This window comes from Macrobrachium rosenbergii, chromosome 14 (genome assembly GCF_040412425.1).
Source record: "Macrobrachium rosenbergii isolate ZJJX-2024 chromosome 14, ASM4041242v1, whole genome shotgun sequence".
NCBI lineage: Eukaryota > Metazoa > Arthropoda > Malacostraca > Decapoda > Palaemonidae > Macrobrachium > Macrobrachium rosenbergii.
The window spans coordinates 27,540,314-27,552,383 of NC_089754.1; the positions used below are offsets into that span (position 1 = coordinate 27,540,314).

Here is a 12,070-nt window from a genome sequence, read left to right on the forward strand (position 1 = left end):
TGTTATTTCCGCTTCTTGTTGTGGGTATAGCGAAGGTTATTGGCATTTATTAGATGACACGTTCTCCTTTGCCATGTAGGCTATTAAATGAGTGTCGCGGCAGGTAAAGCACGTCACTTTTGAGTGCTACTGGTTTTTGAAAAAAAAATATTAGGGGTCTCATTAGGAAGAACATAAAAGGATTTTGTTTATTACTGCATTTTTCAAGTGTCTTACTCCTTGTTGGTTTCAACACATGGCGGACATATAATGAGAAGGCAGACCCAGGCTTAGCATTTGATGGTTTAATTTGCCCAATATTGTTATACTGAAGCTTAGCTGTTGACGTGTCACTTTCCATTCATGTCCTTTGCCCACTGGTTCAAGTTCTGTAGTTCATTTCAGAACTTTTATTTTACCTAATTCAGTTTCAGGTGGTCCGTCATTTTGTAAACTACTGGTGATGTTGATGAGATCCAGTACATTCGGACAAAGATAGTGGAAATAGCGGGTAGATGCATTTATTGTTACGGCCTCTGATCGATCGAGATCAGACCTTCCTGTGTAAAGGTAACCGTTTGCTTTCTTGATTCAGAATGGTTAAAGTCACTTTGCCATTATTTTCTTCTCCACTTCTCCCATCAATCAGTGATTATCGAGACTTGCTTATCAGTGTTAATTTATTTCTTTTCTTCACCCCTTTAGCCATGTGACCTGAGAATATGGGTAACAAATTTTTGAAGATTTTTCCCCACTAGTCTTCATGGGTGTTTCTTTTAGTCTGCGCTACTCGGTTTTCTGAGCCCCATACTGAAATGGTTTTAGTTACCCTTGTTTCTTTCTCCAGGTTCGCGTGGAAGTCATATTCATTCTTCCCCACTTTCATTTTTTCCCTTGTGTTCGTTCTTCTTCTTTCCACTGAGAATTAGTCATATGGATACAAAGTACAGTCCATTTGTTCAGACGTTATTAGAGCTAGCTGGCAACCGTCTGAAGGTAGTTTCTAGTTGCGATGCGAGAAGCCATTGTAACAAATGCCCTTGCGATTTGGTGCTCTCCTAGCATTGGTTGCGTGTATATTTTGGTATAGATCCTTTGTCTATTATCATCCCAGTAAAGTCTCTTTCCTCCCAGCTATATGATCAACACATCCCCCACTTTCTCTCTTGCACTTGATAAGCCATTTGTTCATTAATAGATCTGCAGATTCATGTTTCTTGTAGTCTGGGTTCCTCTTCCAGCTGTATTGCAGTTTTCACAGTTCATTTATCTCATTGCTTATTCTGATTATTACTCATACGTTCCATGATTCGATTATACTTGCCATCACTTGCATGCTCCAAGCCTTGCACACTGGATAGGAATTGTTAGTGCATAAAACAGCAGAATAGCTTATCGCCCAAGCCCAGATAACAATACCTCAGCTATTTGAAGGATAGGTTATTACACGGGAAGGGTAGATGATTGCACTGATTTTTGGTTTATTTATCAGACCAGTATCTGAGTTATAAGGACATCCCAAACGTCACCATCAAATTCCTGCCTTGGTAGCAAAGCCTGCGACACAATGTCATCAAAGGCCATAATCGACAGCTGGCCAAACTGTATCATTCACACCATAACTACAAAGAATCAAGTGAATTTTATTTCACGTGGAACTGCTTCACATTAAAGTAAGAAGCCAAATCTCTTTGAGAGGAAAACTAACCATCCAGTGCTTGTCCCGGGTAACTTTGACCTGCACCTGCCATTCCGCAGTAAAACAACTGAAGAAGAGATTATATTTTGTTTACCAAATAACTGAAGAAAGTGTGTGAAATTATTAATCATGAGATGGATTACTTTTTCCTTTGTGTAATTATCCCCGCCCCAGTGCCATTTCCTTGTTGTGGTTTCGAGAATAGTAAAATAATTTTTGGGAATTTCAACTAAATACACTAGTTTCATGTAACCACTTACTCTTGAGAATCTAATCGCTGATCAAGATTTTAGAGGAAATTTTCGTATATTTTAATCACTCAAAGGCGTGTTAATTATGATTTTTTAGAGGTTTTACATACACACGTACATACATGCATACACACATATATTTGCACGTGTATGTGTATTTTTTTATGTATGGGAGGTATGTGGTTTAGAGTAAATATGGATTTTATGCAATGATCTGCTATGTCCCCTGATTTTATTTTTTTAGCCATTTTTTAAAGGTGGCTTGTCGGGAAAAGCTTGTGTGGATTGCTGAATGAATGTTTGCAAATGAGACCATTATGAGTTCGAAACAGTCTAAGGATATTACAATGGAATTATAGGAAGCTAGCAAGAATAAGAAGGTCTTGAGGGTAAACGCGAACTGGAATGAAACAATGAATGCAAGAACAACTGAATGGTTGATCCGTGTAGTTATATGAAAGTAAATTTAGTGGATGATTGGAGGAGAAGAGAGACGAAATACTCTAAAGGCGGTGCATGAAAGGTCGCTGAAGCTCCACAAAAGGTATGTAAAAGAGAAGTGTCTAAGGACAACTGTAGGCAATTCCGAAGGATATACAAAATCCTTTTAACAGATTATTTCATTAACTCCGAGATGGATTAAGGAAACGTGTCCTCACCCAACAAAACACAGGTGTTATTCATCCCAGGAATTTTAGGCCAACCACGCAGCCTTTCCCACAAGCAAATAACCTTCTTTTTTCATTGTTCTGATAAGAACTCTAGAGTTTGCGGTGATATCGGATAGATAAAGAGTTACCACTTGCACTTCGTCTGAGTACTCGGTTAGTATCGTCCTTGCATAATTATGTCTAATGCTCATTTTTCTCTTTCATCCTCTAGTTTAACTGATTCCACTTATCGTCGTGTCAACATGGGCACGCGATGAGCTCACACATAATGTGTATGTTGATTTTTTTTTTTTTTTTTTGTCTTTGAGGGTTTAATATCATTTTAATTTTCATATTACAAGTTTCAGTGATTTTCGTCTACCAGCTCTTAACTATCAAAGTATACTTTTAATGACCAAGAGACTTTTCAGCTGTCTTAGTGTTTCTAAATAGAAAAAAAAAATCAGTCATACTAGCATTTCTTTTCACCCTAGAATGAATTCTAAGAATACTCGAGCCAAAGTTTCTGTTTTGAACAAGAAAACATCTTTGCTATGAGTTCCAGAGAATTTAATAAATATTTGACTGATGCCAGTTGCTGGGGTTTCCTAGTAATTTATGCTGACAGAAAAAATGGTGAAAGAAAACACTTACCTTGTTATATCATTTAGCCAGGATCAGAGATTCTCTGGATCCTGCATTTAGCCCTCATTTTGATGGCCGTAGGGATGATTCAGAATTCTAAGTCAGCCACACGCTAGGCCTTGTTTCAACATTCATGTCAACAAATACATCTTGACCTGTGAGTGTCTGTGCATTACTTATGGGCTGTCGGGTACTCATTGACAGTCATTCAATGGCCATTCAACTTAAAAATTAAGGAAAACTATTCTTTGCACTCCTCACAGACAAGCTGTAAGTATTACTGAAACGATAGCTCACTGTCCTGCGGAGATAGATTGCCTCTGCTCAGTAAGTAAACACAACTGATTAGCTACAATGAACAGATAAAGTTACCCTTCTTTTCTTTAAGCTGGTAGATATAAATGGCATAAGATTATTTCCATGGAGTAAGAATTTCTCCCTGTGCTGGATAAATTTTCAAGGTGTATCCCCATCGTCAGACTTCAGGCTAAGTCTATTGTTGCTTTGGGGACTGGTAGTTTATTATTATTATTATTATTATTATTATTATTATTATTATTATTATTATTATTATTATTATTTTATCTACAGCATATTCCAATGGTCAATGCTATTGTTTTGTATTTTTTACCTCCCTTTATCCAAAAAATCTATAACTTACTACAGCAGTGGTTCCCAACCTGGGGGAAATTTCCCCCTGGGGGGAAATTTGAAGCTACCAGGGCGGGAAATAATTACACTACCTACTAAAAAAATATCAGATGTATTTTATCATGAGAGAGAGAGAGAGAGAGAGAGAGAGAGAGAGAGAGAGCTCTTCTGCCAAGGACGAGTTTCGTGCACAAGATCTTGAAGAATTCTGGGATTAATATGCGTGGAGCATACCCCCAACTGAGCACCAATGCATTGAAAATCCTCATTCTGTTTTCCACAACCTACCTTTGTGAGGCAGGATTTTCTACTTTACTCACAATCAAGCCCAAAGCACGAAACCGACATACGTTGCGCACTTACCAAAACTAGCCCTATTGATACACTGGTGCACAGAAGCAGCCTCAGCCTTCTCACTAATTCAATTTTAAGTAGAAGAATAAACAAAAAGTCCTTTTTATTTTGCTACTAGCCGCCTCTATGGCTATGCGGGTAACTAACCGCTCTCTATCTAACTATTTGTTTATCAGTATATTTGTCTATAATGGAAAATAAATTAGTAAGTCGTCACAGTGTGTTTTAACTACTCTTTCCCTCATACACATAGGGGAATCTGGAGGTTGCACTGGGTGCAGGGGGAAATGACAGGAAAAAGGTTGGGAACCACTGTACTACAGGATACTTTCACAAGATTAGCAACAATGCCTCTTGACAAGCAGTATTGCCTCTTCTGTCAGATGTATGATAAGCAACAATTCTTAGCATTCCAAGCAGTTGAAGGGTGCTACAAAAAGCAGAAGAAATTTCTCACAACCTAGCATTTATGGCCAAGCGTAGCACTGCATCTCACGCTGTGATGCCTTTACCTTAGATGGATTACTTCATAAATCTAGCTGGAAAACTCATGTATTCCGTGTTTTAAGAAAAGCTATAACAAGATGGGTCTATCTTCCGTTAGAAATACCTTCCTCACTGAATCGATTAACCTTTTTGGTATACAAACTCAAAACAAGGATTCCATCCATGTGTATTTTGAATTGATGTGCATCTTAATGTTGGAAAGGCGATGTACAAATATTCACACCCACAGTGACCAGGAAATGGTTAACGGAAAAGGAGCTACCGCTCGTGAAACCAGTTAGAACGATTAAATAAAACCATCAGTGTGTCCTGCTCTTCAGAAGCCTTTGTGGGAGGACATGGTCTATGCTTTGACTGTACGGGAAAATCTTAAGAGAAATGAGGACAATGGAAAATTGATGCACAAAACTGCTAAGCAACCATGAGGCAAATAGAAAAACTAACAGAAAGTCGATGTACTTGAAATGATCATTACTGTCGGGCAACTACTATAATAATAATGACAGGATTACATGTAATCCCATAATGTTAAATCTACTGACTCTCAGTGCCATCAAAATGATTAACCAGTTTATTTCAAAAACACAATGAAAAGGATGTTTACAGATAGGAACATTTGTACATAATCCCATACGTAAATATCCCATATGTATACACGACTAACACGAGTGTGAAAGAGTAAAGTGAGCTAAAAAGAAAACATTGACCGGCTTTCAACAAAAAGCACCGATGACGTGTCTTTCGTTGAGGAAAACACTTGAAATAACCAATGAAACATTTTTGTTCGCCCACCTTGCTTTCACGCAGCTGCCGTGAAAGCCAAGGTATATAAAGAAACGAAAGAGAGCACGGCGCGTCTCTTGCACTGTAACTCAGGTAATGTTACTGTACCAATTAGTTTGTTTGCGCGCTGCAAGATTTTTTCGATATAGCGTATTACCATATATTCCTACGTCACAGAAACGGGTACACACACGCGCGCGCACACACACACACACACACACACACACACACACACACACACACACATATATATATATATATATATATATATATATATATATTATATATTATATATTAACTTTATCACATACATAATTGTTCTGTGCATTAGTAGAATTACTAGCAGAACCTCATTCAAACAGGATGGTATCTAATGGAGTATTTATTCAGAAAAAGTTACGGATACTTGATAATGAGGACTGTTTGTCCAAGAAAGCTTGTAACTTTTTCTGAATAAATACTCCATTAGATACCATCCAGTTTGAATGAGGTCCTGTTAGTAATATATGTATATTAATAATATATATATATATATATATATATATATATATATATATATATATATATATATATATATATATATACAATATACATTGCGTGCTTATGGGTGCAGTGGTGGTGACTAGTGACACTTATTCATAAATACTGCGAAGATGCAGTGTCCCTTAATGTTTTCTTTGTGTTTTGAAAGCTTATCAGCCATCGTGATCCGTCCATAAGTGAAATTATTTTGCTTTGCTGGACCTACATTGAATTTTGCACAAGAATTCAAGTCCTTATTTTTGTCCGAAATAGTTCTTTACTTTTTATGCATAAGTTTTGAGTTCCATGATCTTTATTCGTTCCCGATTTGATAATGAGTCACTTATTTAAACCGTTATTAGTGTAAGCCGGATGCACAATGTTGATCAGCGCTGTTGTCCATGGAGTGGTGGTAGGCTCACCATATCATATATCGGAGAACTAACAATTCACCGCAGCACTTCAGGAGTTTCAAGCTGAAATTTTAGAGACATTTGTACAGAATCGAACTTCAGTTTTATAGCTACTATACGAAGTGGCTAGTATATCAAGCGCACTTGGCGGAAAGATAGACATGAAATTAACAGCTAGAAAAAGGGTTATATGCTATCAAGTATCATATACCAGCAACTACCGCATGAATACTTATGAACACAGGTACTCATATTGCACTTTAAATAGTAAAAAATTCGTCTCATGCTGAAGAAGAAAAAGGAAAATAATCTCTGATAAGAGAATGCGGTTCGTGGAAACCGCTGGCGTTTCGTGTGGGTGTGTGTGTGTGTGTGTGCGGTATAGATACCATGGCGAAAAGAAATGGGAAATTCAAAGGGGCAGAGAAATGTTAGATGTGGGCAATATGAAACCGTGAATTTTTTCACGTTATATTCATAAACCAAGCCTTTTCTCACTAGTGGTGCATCATATGTGTACGCAACCTTAAATTCACAACCTTATCTCCTGGGACAGGATGGGAGGTACCATCTTCCTGTCTCACGAGCTAGTCCAACTCCTGATCTGAGAGTAACGGACTCGGCTCTCTTTTGCAACTAGGATATCAATTGCTTTCAGAATGTCCAGTGTTGTCTAAGCTGAAAAGTCGCTATAAATAGCCTAAACTTGAATTATCTTTAACTTATGCATATTCCGCTTAATACGGCCGTGGGATTCCCCCTGAAAAGTTCCACTGTGGATTGTTCTTTCAGTAATGTAATCAATTCATACATATTAAATTAGGACGCAAGACTGAGTGAAAGTGAAAACAGGTATAGTCATTTTGAATTTAATTTTGTATCAGTTGTATATTTTAAACTCTAAGTTTTCAAAGACATTTGAAAAATAGTGGAAACCATCAGTTCTTTTTTTTTATATAGCTCCGACTGCAAATGCCTAATACCACCCATGTCTAAGGGGGGCCTCTTTACTTATAAAAAAATCCCTTTGTCAAAGTCAGCGTAAAAAAGGTTTTCGAAAACTGCATTGATACGTGGGAAAGTACACACGGTACGTAGGCGAAATATATGTGTGTGTGTGTGTGTATATGTGTATGAGTGCCCTGGGGTTGTTGACACACTTTATAATTCATCATTACCATAATGGTGTTAAAATGCAATATGGCCATTTGCTTGTCTTTCAGGATGTATATGTTATTTGGTTCGCTTTAGTTGCCTCAGTCTCTCCGCCAGGGTTGACCCATTTTCGGACGAGTTTCTGGAATTACTTCAAAGTAAAGAAACGACATGGAAGGTAACGATCAATTCCTTGAATGTAAAGTATGAACAGACAATTTAAAATGATTAAATATTGCCAACAGACTAAATGTTCAAAATGTGTGAAAAGACACAGCTCTTCACATCTGAAATTCCTTCGTATTTTGTATAAAGTTTTTGTGTATGTACACACACACACACACACACACACACACACACACACACACACACACATATATATATATATATATATATATATATATATATATATATATCTTATATAATCATGACAGTTTAACATTTAAATATCGTTTAATTTCAAATTCGATGCTTCACGAAGGGGTATATATGATAAAATTATCACCGGGGGACGCGAACCCTGACATGGATATCAACGACTAAGTGGACGCTACCACTCCTCTTGATGGATATGGTGGTAGGTCCACTGGAGTGGTCTACCACCTCTCTGAATGGGTCCATGTCAAGGGTTCGCGTCCCAGTGGTACCTGTTCATTTATCACTTATATAACTCCCCTTCGGTGATAATTCTCCATCGGAGATACTCGAGGTAGCGTGAATTTGATATTAAACTGACATTTGTAGCTTCATGATTGTATATAAATCACGGTGTGATAAAAAATTTCATATATATATATATATATATATATATATATATATATATATATATATATTATATTGAAGTTCCATTATCAATTATCAAACTTTCTGAAAGGCCGGAAGAAATTTTGCCAAAGACGTGAAAAAGGAGATCTTGGCGACCATTCACTGTGTCAAAAGTTTCCCTGGATACCAAATCTGCCCACGAAGAAAGTTGACACCTGCTCGGGACTGGTGATTCCTGAGTCGTTTGATGCGAGAGAACAGTGGCCTTATTGTCCTTCCATCAACGAAATTAGAGGACAAGAAACTGGTGGTCCTGCTGGGTAAGCAGCTTGAATCATTTTTTAAGGTTAGCCATTTTCATTGTAATTGGCAGTTCCTTTACCCCCATTGGATTTTGATGAAAAAGCTACACAGAATTTTTGGTATTATGGAAACTGGAACTAGTATCTGCATTTCACATTTTAGCAAAATGTCTTCGTTGTAGTAAGTCCTCCTTAACATTATGAGGTTTTTCTCTTTTTAGCCTGGTTTTGTAAGACCACGCTGAAGTAACATTGTTTGGAGTCGGGTATAGAACTATACTCAAAGGGAAACATACAGAGCCATAGAGTATTATAAGTCCTCCATTTAAACTTTAAGTGATACTCTGCATTATCTAAATAGTTGCCTTGATGAACAGTGACATGGAAATTCTAATTTTTCCATGCCCAGGCAGTAAACTAGAACCAGAGATATTGGTGTAACACCAATCAGCCCAAGGAGCAAATCAAAGATTTATTGATTTAGAAAATATTACTGTGAATGATGCTGAAGTTAATTAGTATCTCCTTTGGTTTCTTCATGCAGTAAGTTGAGAAAAGGTGTCAGGTATTCAAAATTTAGCAAGAATCATGTTATTTTTAAATGACATGATTGTCGCTACTATGTTAACTAGACCCACATCTTTATTGGAAAAGCAGAATACCAAAGTTTTTCGAGTCTAGGCAAGTCATCCAAAGTACTCTAAGTAATTTTCATTCAACTGAATTTAGTAGTTTTTATGGTTACAAATTTATTTGTTCGGCAATCTAACCGTTATTCAAACAAATGTAAATAAATGTTTCATATTTTTGAATGATGGCTTTTGCAATGCACTTTCACTGCTTGGCATTTAAATTCAGAACTCAGCTGTATCCCATTTTCAGTTATGATAACTAATTGTTCCTCCGCTGCATCCAGATGTAATATCCTTTTCTGTTTACCAGGCGGTATCAGCTGCGTCAGTCATGACTGACAGAACCTGTATCGCCACAGAGGGAAGAGCGCAGTTCAGGTATTCTCTGAGAACGTGCTGACTTGTTCAGGCGACTGTGGGTTTGGTTGCAACGGCGGAGACGAAGACTGTGCCCCTTCGCTACTGGATTTATGAGGGATTGTCTCAGGCGGTCCTCCTGGTAGTAAAGAAGGATGCCAGCCTTATTCTGTAAAAGAATGCCCCCACCATATTGAAGGGCCGAGGCCATCTTGTGAAGGCCAGATGCCGACGCTAAAGTGTAAAAGTCTTGTAGAAAAGGCTATGAACTATCCTACAAAGACGATTTAGAATATGGCCAGGCAGCGGCATAGACTCCCAGTGGATGTTCAGGCAATTCAGAGGGAGATCATGGCAAATGGACCAGTAACTGCAAGTTTTGCTCTTCACAGCGACTTCTTTTCTTACAAGTCAGGCGTTTATCAGCATATCGAAGGGGGAATACCATGGATATCACGCTGTCCGCATCATAGGGTGGGGTGAAGAAAATGGCACCCTTTTACTGGTTAGCTGCTAATTCTTGGAACACCGACTGGGGTGACGATGGGTATTTCAAGATAATTAGAGGACGTAATGAATGCGAAATCGAGGAGGATATGGCTGGCGCCATTTATAAACCGGGAAACCGTTACTAGATGATGGTTCGTCTTGTTCCTGATGAGCATTTTAGAAAAAGAAACTTTGTAACTTTTCTGTTTTTTTGTTTGTACAAAATGTTTAATGCGACTATTTCTGTACATTGTTGTATATACGTTCATATTTCTCATTTTCTCTGTCCTTTGTTGAGTCATAGACGAAATATAGTACCAAAGCTGTCATTTAAGTTAAAACATATGTATGTATGTATATATATATATATATATATATATATATATATATATATATATATATATATATATATATATATATATATATATATATATATATATATAAATGAATTTTATCACATCACCGTGATTCATATGTAAGCATTAAGCTACAAACGTCTTCTAATATTCAAAATAACTTATTATCAACTAAAATATTCCATTTTCAAAATATATGAAAATTTATTATTTCGAGGTAGAGCGAATTGATATTAAAGGACGTTTGTAGCTTAATGTATATATGTATATATATATATATATATATATATATATATATATATATATATATATATATATATATATATATATATGCACACACACTTATAGACCTTATTCAGACATGACTCTACACAACGCCTTAAATTTAATTTTTTATATGTTGGTTGGTGATTTATTCTTCTTACGTTTAACAGCATATCGATCAGATTTATATATGAATGTTGTGAAACTATTTTCCAATCCACTTTTTCTTAGTATCCAAATATTCATCATGCCACAGTTTCACAACCCATTCAAGTACATAACCCAGATAACTCATTCTCGTAAATGTGGTAATTTCTTTATGGTATTGATGATGATTATAATGATGACGTAGCTATAGCAATACAGTTAACAGCAATTATTACCTTATACAATTTATTTTCTTATAAATACATCGCTTATACTGTAACATGACCTGGGAGTGAGGTGACACAACTGTAAATATTATTCTATGTATATTTTAGAACATATGCGGATTTCCTTATTATCAATGCATTTTTGGTGACTGCGTAATCTCTGCTGCCTCATAAATCTGTTAATGAAAATTATATTGCTGCTTATAATGTTCACTAAAATTGCTTTGTTGTAGCCACTGGATTGTATAGTACCTAACAAAATTTTATGTTAACTTTTCAAGACATGTTACGACGTAAAAAGTTTTTGGTAAGAAATAACTTTTATTATTTATTATATTTTCAACAGACTTACTATGCATTTTTCCTAAAATCGTTATTCAATTAGAAGGTTCAAGTGTTTCATTCTCAGTAGCAAGTTGTCGATGCTGTTCTGGAATTCTTTGTAACTGAGCAGGCCACATATAACGTCCACTGGTGTTAAAACGATCTGTATGATATCTGAAGAGGAATCTTTTTTTTCCGTCTAGACTGTAATCACGGATACAAATTGCTAAGTTCCATCCATTTTCCAGTATAAATAAAACATTAGCACTTATTAACTTTAATACTGCATCGACAACTACTATGTTAAAATGTGACGTGTGGAAAAACTGGCAACATGAAGAGAACAAAATTACATATCCTTGAAATGCGGAGGAAAGTGGACTTCAAATCAGCCGGCTATAAGTTTCAAAATCTGCCCAATAAAAATCCTGATAGATAAGTGAGATCGTTATGCTTCCAAAGTAACTTATCATGAGGAGGCAGGACTCTTCTGTGTTCCAGGATATCAGTACTATTTAGCATATTTCTAATGTTTTCAATGAACTGGCCATACAATTCCATGTCTTAGATTTTCTTAGGCTGGTGATTGGAGTCTTAG

The 12,070-nt window shown here is 36.5% G+C and overlaps 1 pseudogene; it reads left to right on the plus strand.

The window, feature by feature from the left end:
- Window positions 1-2,402: 2,402 nt before the first annotated feature.
- Window positions 2,403-10,314, plus strand: LOC136845510 (cathepsin B-like cysteine proteinase; annotated as a pseudogene).
- The last annotated feature ends 1,756 nt before the right edge of the window (window positions 10,315-12,070 follow it).